The 17,448-nt window shown below is 36.6% G+C and overlaps 1 long non-coding RNA gene across 1 annotated transcript; it reads right to left on the bottom strand.

The window, feature by feature from the left end:
• Positions 1-13,365, bottom strand: LOC139963077 (uncharacterized). The gene is made up of 5 exons (XR_011791496.1): positions 13,191-13,365; positions 6,254-6,338; positions 2,220-2,299; positions 1,240-1,311; positions 1-27 (listed from the first exon to the last, which is right to left on the bottom strand). It is a non-coding gene; the product is annotated as an uncharacterized lncRNA (long non-coding RNA).
• Between the last annotated feature and the right edge of the window lie 4,083 nt (positions 13,366-17,448).

Below are 17,448 nucleotides of genomic sequence, written 5' to 3'. Positions count from 1 at the left end.
TCAGGAAGTCATTAATCTTTTTTTGATCTAGGTGCAAAAAGAAACATCAGCAAAGTATTAGCGACTTCTTAATAAACAAATAAATAAAAAAAATGGGAAAATCACCCCCTACCCCAGCCGACAAATTAAAAAAAACTGACTGAGGCATTCCCCCATTTGTAACATCCTAGTAAAAACACTGCACCACTCATGAATAATTGATGACATAATGTCCTTCCCCATATGATCAATATCATTATTCACATGAATATTTAACAGTTAAATTCAAGTGGTTTTCCACACTATACTTAATTTTTACATATGTTATCAAAAAAGACTCGTAGATGACCTCGTTCTTTAACATCATACATGAGCTACTACTTCATCGGCCATGTTAGGTAAGAAGCATTTGGTGCGGAATAGTTTAAGCAAAAACGACATTTGACCTAATATTCATGTAAAATAACTCAAATAAATATTATAACTAGGCTAACCATTATGTTTCAATACATGCCAATAATTAATATCAACACAAATGTCCACAAATCATCTGATCATGCACATTTCAGGGTAAAATAGGGATAATTTGACACATTTGTTTAGCAGAATAATAACAACATGGGTGCTAAAATATCTGATTGTGACTCATCTGACAAATCTCTCTTGCAAGTTTCCTTCTGTAGTGAGGGCGAGAGATTAAATTTTGAAAAGGAATGGGCTTGAGAAGTTAGCCTATGTTGACAAAGGCTCTTACTATGTATATCCACCCCCAAAAAAAAACAAAAAACAAAAATGAAACACTGACCTGTTCTAAGAATTTGACAGATTATTAACAATATGAACTATACAGTGATGTCACTGAACCCCACATGGAATATTGTTGCTACTGAAAACTAGCTTAATCTAACATACAGATACATGCAGTGGTCAACAGTATTGTGCCTGGCTAACCATAATTATGATAGGATGTTATGCATATATAGCAGACACAGTTGTCAACAAAGTTCTTGTTATTGAACTTGTTACTGTCTAGCTTATGACTAATATGCCTAATATACATGATTACAAATTGAATCTCATGGTTTTAGTAGGTGGAATGCTGGATTGAATGATTAAAAGTAAATGGTCCATTCCATTAATTGAGGTTCCAATTACTGACATTTTATGTGCCTATAATTAACTTATACTAAAGTCAAACATGGATCCACAATTAATGGAAGGTTTGATAAGACTTCCTGTGATTTAAGCAGATTTTTCTACCTTGCATCCTCTTTGAGGTTCCTGTGATGTAATTTCTTCTCATGGCTTTTTCCCATATGGTATACTTCCTTACTGTAAGAAATAATATCATATCACATCAAATAGTAGAAGGTACTCAGTACTAGTAAATCACAGTGAAAACTTACAAAAACACAAAATATTGTGAACTGACATAAAGTGATCCTTGATACAATCTATACTCTCCTGCACTTCCATGAACAGGCATCTCTACACATGGAAGCACTTTCTATAACTAAAATATCATGCTTACTATAATTGCCCAAATTCATGCAAAAGCATTCAGCTTTGATATTATATGATATCACAATGCACAAGTGCTTCATCTGTCCCCATAAAGAGAGACACTGAACAGACACAGACCCATATTTAAGTGATCTTCAGCAGACCACGGTAAGAGCTGGGGTAGAGTCTAGAGTAATATCTACAGTATTTGCTAGAATTGAATGTGTAGGAAAATTCCTCTTGACAAACCATCCCTGGTACTGTTCTACCACAACAAATTTGGGGTTGATTGGTCAAGATGCCCAAACAAACAATCATTTTGGCATCGGTGGGCCGGTAAGAATGAAGTACAACTGGTAGTCTGGTACCCAGTGAGATTTGGCCAAATCTTTATCCTTATATATATTGCTATTTGTAGAGGACCATATGATGGTAACCTGTTCACAGTGTTTCAAAATAACAATTTCAGAGCACCAGATTGGAATTGAATGTCCATACAACAAACAACCACCAGTCACTGCCTATCAGGTGTTAGCAGTGGAAGACTAAAACCTAATGAGCAGCACTGCTAAAATATACTTTGCATGTGCTGAAATGATGTGTGATCTAAAAATAATTGAGTACACATAAAAGGAATTAACATAAATAATTCTATCCCTCCTATATATATATATATATATATATATTGAAGTATAAATTTTGGCATTAATGCATATGGTAGAGATTTCAGTCCATACCTCTTTGACCCTTTGAAGTGTCACGACGGTTGCAAAAAGGGACATCATCTTCATCTCCATCACTCTCATTAATTGTTGCGCTAAAATTCAAAGCAGAAGACAGAGCTTGTTTACAGCATTCTATAAAACAATATACTGGCAAGATAGTCAGAATAATGCATGTTATTTGCTCATATATTTATGATCAATATCAATTTTATGTTTTCATTCCAATATTTAGCAAATATGCCCAATACAGCTCAGATCTTTGTCATGTGATTGTTTATCAATTGATATGCCATGTCAAGACCAGCTGTTGCACATACAGTAGGTGTATACAAGTAAATCTTATTTTCCTTAACAATTCAATTTGCTGTAACAATTGAGTGGAATATATGGTGTAATTATAATAGCACCCATACTACCTTGATTTGTCTTCACCTCTCACCCAATTTTTTTCCAACATGGGTTAGCCATATCCATAACATAACATTCTTCATTCAATTCATTTCCAAATGAATAAAGACATTCCAAATGCAATGATCATGTCACTTGTTGAAATATTTTAATGAAAAGAATATTGAAAATGTGGATAATTCACATTGGAGCTTCATGGTGGAATGTTGGCTTAAGTCAAAAGTAAAGGCAATTGATTCCACTGGTCCAATTTAATGAATAATGATGGTACAATTGCTCATACAAATTCAACAAAGCTATACAGTATGTATCATGTACGCAGGAATAGATGCATGTAGACATACACATGCAAAATGCTTCAGACAAGTGACAGCATACAGTATATAATAAATATCTAACAATCTGAAATGCTCTCATTTTAATAATATTCTTTCATACCTGTAAAATTGTGCTTCCCATTAAGACATACAAAAAGAAGTTTCACACTCTAAGATTTTCCTGCAAGTGCATCTGTTTGTTTTTATCAAATCTATTGTGGCCCTTGCTCACACATCTCTGGTTGGTGTAATGTTCCACTGGGACAAGTCCAAATTTTCCAAATCGTCATTATCAATAACTTTTTAAGTGTGTAGTGTACTTGATATGAAGCTGTTGAAAGTTTAAAATCTGTTCAGCTATTCAATGTATACTAGGTTGCTGCATGAATATGGAAGAATCTCCTTTGCACTTAACCTATTCTCACATGTCCAAAAAAAAAGGACAGACTGCCTCCAGTTGACTATTCACACCATGCACATAAATCTGTCTTGAAAAGGTCTGTTCATTGTACAAATCAACAAAACACTAATTCCTGCAGGAATATAGAGCTCTCAAAAGTTATTGTACAAATCTCACAGCCCCACACTGAGACGGACCTACTGTACCACAGGTACAAGTAACATGATAAACAGCTCTCTAAACCACCATGCAACAGCTCAAACAATTTTTTTGTTTTCTTTTGACAGCTGAGATCACAAACTATGATCAGTTTTCCCCCTTAACACTATGGCGGGCCATCAGTCTCAAATCATGGGAGATCGACTTATACCGATTTAAATCGACATATACCAGTTTCCTTCGACATATACCAGTTTCCTTCGACTTATACCAGTTTCATTCTACATATCATCGATTTAAATCGACATATACCAGTTTCATTCTACATATCATCGATTTAAATCGACATATACCAGTTTCATTCTACATATCATCGATTTAAATCGACATATACCAGTTTCATTCTACATATCATCGATTTATTTTACTTATCATCGATTTAATTCGATGATAAGTAAAATAAATCGATGATATGTCGAAGTAAACTGGTATATGTCGATTTAAATCGATGATATGTAGAATGAAACTGGTATATGTCAATTTAAATCGACATATCATCGATTTATTCTACATATCATCGATTTATTTTACTTATCATCGATTTAAATCGATGATAAGTAAAATAAATCGATGATATGTCGAAGTAAACTGGTATATGTCGATTTAAATCGATGATATGTAGAATGAAACTGGTATATATATGTCGATTTAAATCGACATATCATCGATTTATTCTACATATCATCGATTTATTTTACTTATCATCGATTTAAATCGATGATAAGTAAAATAAATCGATGATATGTCCATTTAAATCGACATCTACCAGTTTAAATCGATGATATGTCGAATTAAATCGGTAGAAGTCAATTTCCGTGGACTTATACCAGTTTCTAGCGTCTCAAATTGACATATACCTATTTAAATCGACATATCATCGATTTAGCTCATTAACATATTCCAAATCCCGATTTCGGTGATAATTGACATGTGGAGATACATCACGTGTAGTCACCTGACAAGGCGGACGAATAATTGAAAATAAACACGAGCACAGTGGAATGCATGATTTGAGCTTGAATACTGTAACTGTTAAACCCCATGGGTATATACTTAGCTACATTAAAACGTAACCTTACAGTAGGCCTCACTGCAAAACAATATCATCTTTGTTTATGGTGTAACTGGAGTAGGTAATTGCATCTGTGTACGTACTGTGGGCCTATTCGTTGCACGTGTATTCCTATACTATAGCGCCACGTGTTCGAGTAGACAAGCCCAGTTTACATTGAGATAATTGCACGTCATTGACATGTCAGTTATTTCAGCCTTATTGTAACACCGAAATCTTTTTGCAAGTAATTGTTCATAATTACCATTGACATATAACCATGATGAACACCCTTGCTAGCTTCGTAATTTTGGAACTATTAAATTACTCGCCCGCCTTGTCAGGTGACTACACGTGATGTATCTCCACATGTCAATCATCACCGAAATCGGGATTTGGAATATGTTAATGAGCTAAATCGATGATATGTCGATTTAAATAGGTATACAGTATGTCAATTTGAGACGCTAGAAACTGGTATAAGTCCACGGAAATTGACTTCTACCGATTTAATTCGACATATCATCGATTTAAACTGGTAGATGTCGATTTAAATGGACATATCATCGATTTATTTTACTTATCATCGATTTAAATCGATGATAAGTAAAATAAATCGATGATATGTAGAATAAATCGATGATATGTCGATTTAAATCGACATATACCAGTTTCATTCTACATATCATCGATTTAAATCGACATATACCAGTTTACTTCGACATATCATCGATTTATTTTACTTATCATCGATTTAAATCGATGATAAGTAAAATAAATCGATGATATGTAGAATAAATCGATGATATGTCGATTTAAATTGACATATACCAGTTTCATTCTACATATCATCGATTTAAATCGACATATACCAGTTTACTTCGACATATCATCGATTTATTTTACTTATCATCGATTTAAATCGATGATAAGTAAAATAAATCGATGATATGTAGAATGAAACTGGTATATGTCGATTTAAATCGATGATATGTAGAATGAAACTGGTATATGTCGATTTAAATCGATGATATGTAGAATGAAACTGGTATAAGTCGAAGGAAACTGGTATATGTCGAAGGAAACTGGTATATGTCGATTTAAATCGGTATAAGTCGATCTCCCATGATTTGAGACTGATGGCCCGCCATATAACACAACATCCCACCACACATACAGCCTCACACAGGTCCAAACAAAACAGAGAAGTTACAGAGTGCAAGTAAAGCAGGTTGGAAGTGAAAGTCCCAATAAAAAAAAAACAATACTAATTGCCCATTAGGTGTTGTCGGTGGATAAAACTACATGCTAAACCTCTGATAAGTAGTAAAGTTGTTAAGTTCTATATTTTGTCAGGGAGTGTCAATACTCAACATGCCCCATAGGGATTTTTTTGTACACTTCCTTTCACAGGTTTTGGTTCTTATCTCCTATGTTGTTATGTCATACTTATGTTATATAAAACAATATAAATGAAATGAAAAAATGAAAGAAGAACTTCAAAAACATAGTTGCTCTAAATATTACTATATGTGTGAAATAAGAATAAGCAAGTTACAATGTGTTAGACATAACATCTACTTCTCTCCTGTATATCATGTGTACTATTAATTGTGGTTTTAATGCAAATCGCAGAGATTGCAGTCCATACCTTGTTGACCCTTTGGAGTGTTGCGACGTTTGCAAACAGGGACATTCATCTTCATCTCCATCACTCTCCTCATTACTTGTTACAGCTAAAATTCAAAGCAGAAGACAGAGCTAGTTTACATTTTTGCATTATATAAAACAATATCCTGGCAAGATAGTCAGAATAATGCATGCTACTTGCTCAAGTTCCTTCAAGACAGTTAAGTAAATATGATGGGTGAAAACAGTAATAGAGGGTAGAGCAGGTAACTATGATAACGGAATTAGATGAAAAGCAAGACTGCATTGAAAAAGCTATGAAGAGAGGGACAAACAGTAGGTGAAACTGGTTGGAAAAGGCTTAGGGGTTGAGTTCATTATAATAAGCACTTCACTTTTATCATGCCATACTCAATGGTATCAATCCTCAAAGGTTTCAGATATGATTAAAATACAGTATTACAAAATGGGGTCTATGGCCTCAGTTACTCTACCCCATCCTTTTTCCTCATGGTACACCTTTTTCCTCTTCAGAGCTTCCTTGTGGGAAATTAGCTCTCCACAATACTCTACTAGGAACTCCCCTTTGATGAACTTCCTATGTGCAATACTCCATAACCTGTAACCACAAAATATGCAGTTACAGTTGGTTAAGTTAATATCATTTTCTGGCCATCATAGTACTCACCATAATCTGAGAGTTGATTATAACATGACATTTAGGCATTTACAAGTAAAAGCCCTGTCAACCCAATAATTTGGAGACATTCTTGAATCATCTATTGTACCTCCAGGTGTAACGGTATAGTTTGTACCCAATATGACATAAACCTACATGAGTGACCCATTTTCAATTATTTTTTGTACCTGTAGCTGATTTAAAATGATTTTGTGCAACAACAGTTAAATAACTAATGACATAATGTGTTGTCCTACCTAACACTATCAACTACTAGTTTGTACCAGGTAATCCATGTAATATATAGCTTACAAAATATTGGAAAGATAAACTATTGGAAGACCTAACGATAGGGCTCTTTTACGATTCAAGACCAACATAAATTTGAGTCTGATACTAACATAGTGCCCTTCATGTACAGTATTATCATGTTTATAAGCACACATGTAGTACATAGGCTATCTGACTGATTTTAAATTGGTGGCACCACTAATATGAGATTATGCCATGTACTATATATATAAATTCTTGTTTAAGTATAGCTTCATACCAAATATTATGCAGACCATTTGCATGGGATCATGCCAAATTAAATTGAAATTTTACATTAAGCCCCACATTCAAGAGACCAGCTGCACATATCTACTACCCCTGACCAACATGTATACATTTACTGCAATACAACATGTTTTAAGCATATATTATTACCATTCACAAAACTGTTCGTCAAATACTGTGAATAATTCAAAAAGCTCAACTAACATACACACCAGTGCTGTTGTATTTGAGACAAATTAGACTGAACAATAAAGTCATCGATGAACTGGACTGAAAATCCCCATTTATCAACTTTGTTAGTACAGTAGTGAATAGCCTCTTTTAATGGCCCCAAACTTCTCTCTACACGACATCTAAGTTGCATAGATATCATAAAATTATAATGCTTTTGCAATAAACATTTCATGGTGCAAGAGCGGATTTAAAACAGTGGAATTACTTTTAAAGCACTGAAACATCCACATAGGCCCTAATTTTTATTTTCTGGAGGTATAGACCTAACCATGCACGTATCGCCTGATGTTAGGCTACTGCTAGGCTCGGTCTAGCGAAAGGAGGAACACCCGGATCGAATGTTTGGCTCATCGCTTCGATAAGGCGTCATACTGAAGACAACATACTGAAGACAAAAGTTTGAACTTGACATCAAAATGGCTTAACTTAAGCAATATAGGCTTGCAAGTTCAAGACATTCCTTTAGTTGCCACCTGAAGCTTGAAGTTAGATTTGCAAAGACAATAATAGGAATATTTCCACTCCCAGAGATGACAACCCTGAGGATCAGAGACCAGACCAGAGCTGATGTTTATTTTTTTACCAGTGGTTTTTAATATTTGTGTAACTTTTTGATGTGCAATTGGCAATTTAACGGGTGAGTGAAACCATGCTGTCTCCATTTTTTCGTACTCTCCCCAATGAGATCAAAAATAACTGTGCCATAAAGTATTATTTTAAGCAAGTGTTGTAATAATATTGTAGGGTAAGTGTATCCTAACCCAGTAATGTTACTAAAAAATTAGGTCCCGATCGAACAACAATTGCGTTTATTTTTGCTAGGCCCCCTAATTTAGTTGCTATCATATCACTTCCCAATCCCATACTGTGCGGATATATTCTACACTATAGGGCAGCTGGTCAAGTACCTTACTAGCTTCACTGTTTTACCTCTGTTAGCCTGTCCTTCCCCTTCAATCAATTTTCACCGCCCAGTCCCCCATTCATTAGCCGTTATATTTGTACTTCCCTGTCGCCAACTCCATAGGTTAATTTCTTTCTTGCTAAATTCCACAGTTCACTATTCACTATTTGTATACATATCGTAGGCCTGTTCGAACTTCAGAGTTTAAACTACACATGCGCAAATCCTCAAAACCTGATCCAATATTTACCCTGGGCTCTTTGCAGTCTCTGTAAACAACCAGCTCCACAAAAATTACAGTAACCCAGGGATAGGCTATATCAATAACCTTCTACGAAATATGCATTAAAAAAATCCTTTAAATTTGAGGATGCATGAAGTACAGTAATTTACCCAGGAACCTGTTTTAAAAATTACCAAATTTATTGTATGCATGGTTCACCACAAATAAGCCTATTCTGAAAATTTTAGTTGAATTGCTTCACAACTGGTCTGATTTTCATTGTGAATTGCTTCCCAATGGGTTTGAAATATTCACTAGAAATGCCAGTTGTTGCATTGTTACCTGTACTTGAAGTTCCTCTTTTGCATTGCAGGCAGAATGAGCCTCCTTTGATAGTTCATAAAAAAAGGTTGGTATATTAGAAACTAGAAAGGGAAATTGTGAACCACATTCAGAGTTGTATATTCAACCTCAACCATTGATAACTAGAGTGCTTCAAATGAAAACTAGTCACATTTTTGAGCAAGCAGAGTTGAGAGCTATGAAATTCATTCAGTTGCACGCACTGATTAAGGTTTTCAACTCAAAATTGGATGTTTAGAATTGCAGCTACAGCAAGGGGCATGTCCATTCTTTATTAATATATATGACTATTTATCTCATGTTATTCCACCCAGTAATGCAATATCTGCCAGAAGTATTTGTTCACAAGCAGAAAAAATTTATTGTGTAATGGATTATTCAGGAATGTTTTGCCAAAACCTGTGCAAGCTGGGAGAGGGAAAGGGTAACTACAATGCTCGCTCTACATTAGCAACGTGGGTTTCTGCAGGTTGATATGTCCATGATGCTTTTAGTTTAACCTTTGATTTGGTCCATGACACTTGCGTTTAATGATTTATGTGTAGTCGATTATGTGCAAAGACTTGATGCGTCAAGTATAGTAATGCTTACTTTACAGAGACAGCAAATGAATGTACTGTTATCAGTGTTCTTTCTGACAAAGTAATCTTGAAGTGCAAGGTAATGATTCTCATGTCTGCTTTGGTAGAATACTGTACCTAGTTTTGCAGATACTTTTCTAGGATTTATATTCCGAGAGCACCATTGGTATTCATGTGCAGCCTTACCTTTGGAAATTGGTTACATTTTTTTAGTGTGTTTCACAGAACTTGAGTCTTGAGAGGAGAATGCATAAATATGATATTGTTTAAGTGTAAAATACAATTTAAGGGTTGGAACAGTCCTTTTCCTTTCATTTACATCAAACCTCTCATTGACCAAAAATCTTTCACTTGTATTCTTTTTTCATATGCTTTTCATATTCATGATGTAAGATCCTTTTATCAAGAAATTTGTTTGATGTAACTTTGAAGTTTACCTACTTCAGAGGTTAAAGAGTTTGTTCAAAACTTTCTCAAGGCAAGAGGGATGTTATGAAGTGATATTACCCTTACCCTTACCGAAATGCCAGATCTGGCTTTATATCTGGTTTAATCTGGCCAGACCAAGTTTTATCTGGCCATATAAAGCCAGATATGACTGGATGAAGAGTCAATCCAGATATGCAGATAAAGTTTTATCTGGCCATATAAAGCCAGTTCTGGATATAGAGTCAATCCAGATATGCAGATAAAGTTTTATCTGGCCATATAAAGCCAGATATGATTGGATGAAGAGTCAATCCAGATATGCAGATAAAGTTTTATCTGGCCATATAAAGCCAGATATAACTGGATAAAGAATCATCCCAGATATGCAGATAAAGTTTTATCTGGCCATATAAAGCCAGATATAACTGGATATAGAGTCAATCCAGATATGCAGATAAAGTTTTATCTGGCCATATAAAGCCAGATATGATTGGATGAAGAGTCAATCCAGATATGCAGATAAAGTTTTATCTGGCCATATAAAGCCAGATATAACTGGATATAGAGCCAATCCAGATATGCAGATAAAGTTTTATCTGGCCTTATAAAGCCAGATATGACTGAATATAGAGTCAATCCAGATACGCAGATAAAGTTTTATCTGGCCATATAAAGCCAGATATAACTGGATATAGAGTCAATCCAAATATGCAGATAATTTTATCTGGCCATATAAAGCCAGATATGACTGGATATAGAGTCAATCCAGATATGCAGATAACTGGATATACATCATGTATATCCAGTTATACCTGACTTTATATTGACAGATAAAACTTTAAGACTGTATGCTCTTACATAGTTCATTTTCATAGAGATTTACATTACACTATATTGTAGCACTGCACTATGCATATATATTTCAATAGTAAGACTTACACTGCACACTAAGTCAAAGGGGGGAGGGGGGAATAACTATCTCTATCTGGGTTGCTAGGCAACCACAGGGTCTTAGCTTGAAACAGGATGACTCAGAGGTTGATTAAGTGTGAAGGCCGCTTTTGAACAATGGACATATATGTGTATTGATACTCTAGGAGTGAGATAGGAAAGGGAGCTATGTGTACACTAGTGTCCACATGGTAGGAGTAAAGAGCAGAAGGAAGTTTAACAGAAAGGATTGGTACATAAAGAAAATGTGATGGAGATTCGTGAATCATAACCTATTGATGTCTGGACATTGGCAAAGGTTTCTATAGTGAACTGAACAGTCAGAAGTAACGAAGAATTTTTTGGAACGGATGGCAACAAGGAATATATTTTGGGACTGAACTTCGGTTCAGAATGGATTCAATGGAACATATATCGCCCTCCTGGAACTTATTTATTTAAGCAAATATATTAAATAAAAGAATAGCACAACGCAATTTAGTATCAACATCTACAGGACCACAGAAGAATAAAGAACTCAACCTTCAATTATTATGTTTAAGTGTACTAGTGGTACCGCGCGATGCCAGTTTATTTAAGTAAGTAATATGATTTACCTGGGCGAAATATTTGAATGTACATGTATTCAATATCAGTTTGCAAATGTTTTGGTAAGGTATAGTAAAAGTGTGTAATGTGCATGCACATTACATATTTCCACTTTGTTCCAATCCAGTTGAGTTCTGTGTTTATATTTTGTGTGTCTTGCTCTCTGTATGGGTCTCACTGTACCAGAACAGAGATAACTGATCCACTGGAAAGTTACTCTCAATGCTTGTCCAGTTTTGGCCACTTTTTCGGCCATATAAAAGTTTATCTGGATTTTCTTTATATCAACCAGATAAAGTTTTATCTGGCCCAGATATGGAAGCCATAAACTTCAACCATATAAAATTTTATATGGGCTATAAAAGATTATCTGGATTTTCTTTATATCAACCAGATAAAGTTTTATCTGGCCCAGATATGGATGCAATAAAATTGAACCAGATCAAATTTTATATGGGCCATACAAAAGTTTATCTGGATTTTCTTTATATCAACCAGATAAAGTTTTATCTGGCCCAGATATGGATGCAATAAAATTGAACCAGATCAAATTTTATATGGGCCATATAAAAGTTAATCTGGATTTTCTTTATATCAACCAGATAAAGTTTTATCTGGTCCAGATATGGATGCAATAAAATTAAACCAGATCAAATTTTATATGGGTCATATAAAACTTGATTTTATAGATCAAGTTATATCTGCCCAATTTTTTATCTGGCCAGATATAAATTCCAGATCTGCAGCAGATCTGGCCCAGATTGAAATTCCAGATCTGGGCCAGATCTGGATTTTTATATCTGGCCCAGATCTGGGATTTCGGTAGAATTCTACACCCCCATGTACTTTAAGTTCTAATCAAACAATGTTATTTATTCCTTTGCACTATTGACCTTCAACTTTCCCCTTCTAGGGTAGAGTACTACAGTTCCCAATTATAGATATACTGTACTTCAGAAATTGTTCTGTCCATTTCCCAGATGTATACAGTAGTGTAAGGAAGGTTCAGACAAGGAAAATCAACTAAAATTAGGATCAAGAGTTGTTTTCATTCACACTTTGTGATATTTGGACCGGCGAAGACTAGAGAATACCCAGAGTTTTAGCAACTGCGTAAACTGTATGATCTGATCTATATTTACGTCAATGAGTTTCATTCAATCTGGGATCAAACAAAATAAGAGAAAACTAATTAATCTTAGCCTTTAAACTTTGCTACTAAACAGATATGCCTGAATTACAAATAAAAGTAAAAAAAAAAAACCCTCGTAATCTACAATCAATGCATCTAATCAATGCATATACATATACATAAACAGAATAATTTGAATTCGCGCAAATGAACCCTACACTACATTGAATAAAAAAAACGTGCAATTAAACCAAACTAAACATACTAAATTTACCGTTACTTCTACATAAAATATCAATACAAAAACAACAACTTACTTCTTTGGCAGTATACTAAAAGCACACGTTATAATAACTTCAGACTATCAAGCTTTCCTGAGCAAAAACGGTTAATACTTCTTACAGTAAACAAATAGACCGTGAAGGAGCCTCATTGAAGGTAGCAGCCACTAAGAGCAGACACTAACAGCAGCCACTAAGAAAACAAGGACAGTAAGACATGACACACAGTACTACAACTGCGGTCGTGTGACCGGTGTGAAGTTAGATACTTATTCCCCGTTCCTCGTTCGACATTCGCGAATGAGTAACTGCCAGCTATTCAGTTACGTATTCGACAATGGTATCGGCGTAACACCTCTGGCAAGACAAAAGCTTTCTTACAAGATGTACAACATTTGGTCCTGGAAAGAGGTTATCTATGGGTCATATGAACTCTAATGACTATGTAGAAGGGTACCATAATGCATCTTGCCCGGTCCAAATAGTTCTTGACCAACTAAAATGACCAGTACTTCATCAGTTCTTAAATTAATGTAAAAAAATTACTTTAGGCCCTAATCAAGACTAGCACGCCTTGGACCACCTTACCAATGGGTCATATGAATTCTTAACACATTATAGAAGGATACCATAATGCGTCTTGCCCGGTCCAAAGAGTGCTTGACCAATTAAAATGACCATTAAATCAACATTTTTTTAAATAAATGTAACGGGAACTGAAATATAAACATTTGGGCCCTAATCAAGACCAGAAGCCTTGGACCGCTAAACCAATGGGTCATAGGAAGTCTAAGGACCTTGTAGAAGGGTAACATAATGCGTCTTACCCGGTCCAAAGAGTGCTTGACCAATTAAACTGACCATTAAATCATTACTTCATCATCGAGTGTAACCGGACCACGAAAAAGCTTTGGGCCCTAAGCCATGCAGCACGCTTTGGACCACCAAACCGATGGTTAACATGAACTCTAAAGACATTGTAGAAGAGTACCATAATGCGTCTTGCCCGGTCCAAAGCGTGCTTGACCAATTAAACTGACCATTAAATCATTACTTCATCATCGAGTGTAACGGGACCACGAAAAAGCTTTGGGCCATAATCCATGCAGCACGCTTTGGACCACCAAACCGATGGTTAACATGAACACTAAGGTCATTGTAGAAGAGTACCATAATGCGTCTTGCCCGGTCCAAAGCGTGCTTGACCAATTAAACTGACCATTAAATCATTACTTCATCATCGAGTGTAACCGGACCACGAAAAAGCTTTGGGCCCTAATCCATGCAGCACGCTTTGGACCACCAAACCGATGGTTAACATGAACTCTAAGGACATTGTAGAAGAGTACCATAATGCGTCTTGCCCGGTCCAAAGCGTGCTTGACCAATTAAACTGACCATTAAATCATTACTTCATCATCGAGTGTAACGGTACCACGAAAAAGCTTTGGATCCCTAATCCATGCAGCACGCTTTGGACCACCAAACCGATGGTTACCATGAACTCTAAGGACATTGTAGAAGAGTACCATAATGCGTCTTGCCCGGTCCAAAGCGTGCTTGACCAATTAAACTGACCATTAAATCATTACTTCATCATCGAGTGTAACCGAACCACGAAAAAGCTTTGGATCCCTAATCCATGCAGCACGCTTTGGACCACCAAACCGATGGTTAACATTAACTCTAAGGACATTGTAGAAGAGTACCATAATGCGTCTTGCCCGGTCCAAAGCGTGCTTGACCAATTAAACTGACCATTAAATCATTACTTCATCATCGAGTGTAACCGGACCACGAAAAAGCTTTGGATCCCTAATCCATGCAGCACGCTTTGGACCACCAAACCGATGGTTAACATGAACTCTAAGGACATTGTAGAAGAGTACCATAATGCGTCTTGCCCGGTCCAAAGCGTGCTTGACCAATTAAACTGACCATTAAATCATTACTTCATCATCGAGTGTAACGGTACCACGAAAAAGCTTTGGATCCCTAATCCATGCAGCACGCTTTGGACCACCAAACCGATGGTTACCATGAACTCTAAGGACATTGTAGAAGAGTACCATAATGCGTCTTGCCCGGTCCAAAGCGTGCTTGACCAATTAAACTGACCATTAAATCATTACTTCATCATCGAGTGTAACCGAACCACGAAAAAGCTTTGGATCCCTAATCCATGCAGCACGCTTTGGACCACCAAACCGATGGTTAACATTAACTCTAAGGACATTGTAGAAGAGTACCATAATGCGTCTTGCCCGGTCCAAAGCGTGCTTGACCAATTAAACTGACCATTAAATCATTACTTCATCATCGAGTGTAACCGGACCACGAAAAAGCTTTGGATCCCTAATCCATGCAGCACGCTTTGGACCACCAAACCGATGGTTAACATGAACTCTAAGGACATTGTAGAAGAGTACCATAATGCGTCTTGCCCGGTCCAAAGCGTGCTTGACCAATTAAACTGACCATTAAATCATTACTTCATCATCGAGTGTAACCGGACCACGAAAAAGCTTTGGATCCCTAATCCATGCAGCACGCTTTGGACCACCAAACCGATGGTTAACATTAACTCTAAGGACATTGTAGAAGAGTACCATAATGCGTCTTGCCCGGTCCAAAGCGTGCTTGACCAATTAAACTGACCATTAAATCATTACTTCATCATCGAGTGTAACCGGACCACGAAAAAGCTTTGGGCCCTAAGCCATGCAGCACGCTTTGGACCACCAAACCGATGGTTAACATGAACTCTAAGGACATTGTAGAAGAGTACCATAATGCGTCTTGCCCGGTCCAAAGCGTGCTTGACCAATTAAACTGACCATTAAATCATTACTTCATCATCGAGTGTAACCGGACCACGAAAAAGCTTTGGGCCCTAAGCCATGCAGCACGCTTTGGACCACCAAACCGATGGTTAACATGAACTCTAAGGACATTGTAGAAGAGTACCATAATGCGTCTTGCCCGGTCCAAAGCGTGCTTGACCAATTAAACTGACCATTAAATCATTACTTCATCATCGAGTGCAACCGGACCACGAAAAAGCTTTGGGCCCTAATCCATGCAGCACGCTTTGGACCACCAAACCGATGGTTAACATGAACTCTAAGGACATTTTAGAAGAGTACCATAATGCTTCTTGCCCGGTCCAAAGCGTGCTTGACCAATTTAAATGACCACTAAATCATTGCTTCTTTAATGAGTGAAAAGGGACTACGAAAAAGCTTTGGGCCCTAATCCAGACCAGAACGCCTTGGACCACCAAACCGATGGTTAACATGAACTCTAAGGACATTATAGAAGAGTACCATAATGCTTCTTGCCCGGTCCAAAGCGTGCTTGACCAATTTAAATGACCATTAAATCAGTACTTTTTTAATGAGTGAAAAGGGACCACGAAAAAGCTTTGGGCCCTAATCCATGCAGCACGCTTTGGATCACCAAACCGATGGTTAACATGAACTCTAAGGACATTGTAGAAGGGTACCATAATGCGTCTTGCCCGGTCCAAAGCGTGCTTGACCAATTTAAATGACCATTAAATCATTACTTTTTTAATGAGTGTAGCGGGACCACAAAAAACTTTGGGCCCTAATCCATGCAGCACGCCTTGGACCACCAAACCGATGGTTAACATGAACTCTAAGGACATTGTAGAAGGGTACCATAATGCGTCTTGCCCGGTCCAAAGCGTGCTTGACCAATTTAAATGACCATTAAATCATTACTTTTTTAATGAGTGTAACGGGACCACGAAAAAACTTTGGGCCCTAATCCATGCAGCACGTCTTGGATCACCAAACCGATGGTTAACATGAACTCTAAGGACATTGTAGAAGAGTACCATAATGTGTCTTACCCTGTCCAAAATGTGCTTGACCAATTAAACTGACCACTAAATCATCACTTCGTTAATGAATGTAAATGGACCTACAAAAATCTTTAGGCCCCAGTCAAGACCAGCACGCCTCGGACCACCCAACCAATTGGTCATATGAATTCTAAAGACATTGTTGAAGAGTTCCATAATGCGTCTTACCCGGTCCAAAGAGTTTTGACCAATACAAACGACTAATGCACAATCATTATCCAGTACATTCATCAATATCTTCTTTTTTGAATTTCAACTCTACGTCTGTACCAGTGTGGTGATACAAAACAAAAGCAACACCTTTGGCTCGCAAGTTTAATGATAAATTGGTGCTTTACAATCATCAGCATACAACGTTTCCTTCCCATTCCGGAGAAACACACGCGCACTCTTTTTTTTTTTTTT

This window comes from Apostichopus japonicus, chromosome 21, assembly GCF_037975245.1.
Source record: "Apostichopus japonicus isolate 1M-3 chromosome 21, ASM3797524v1, whole genome shotgun sequence".
NCBI lineage: Eukaryota > Metazoa > Echinodermata > Holothuroidea > Aspidochirotida > Stichopodidae > Apostichopus > Apostichopus japonicus.
Note: the sequence above shows the minus strand (reverse complement) of the source record. Positions and strands in the feature narration are given on the sequence as shown.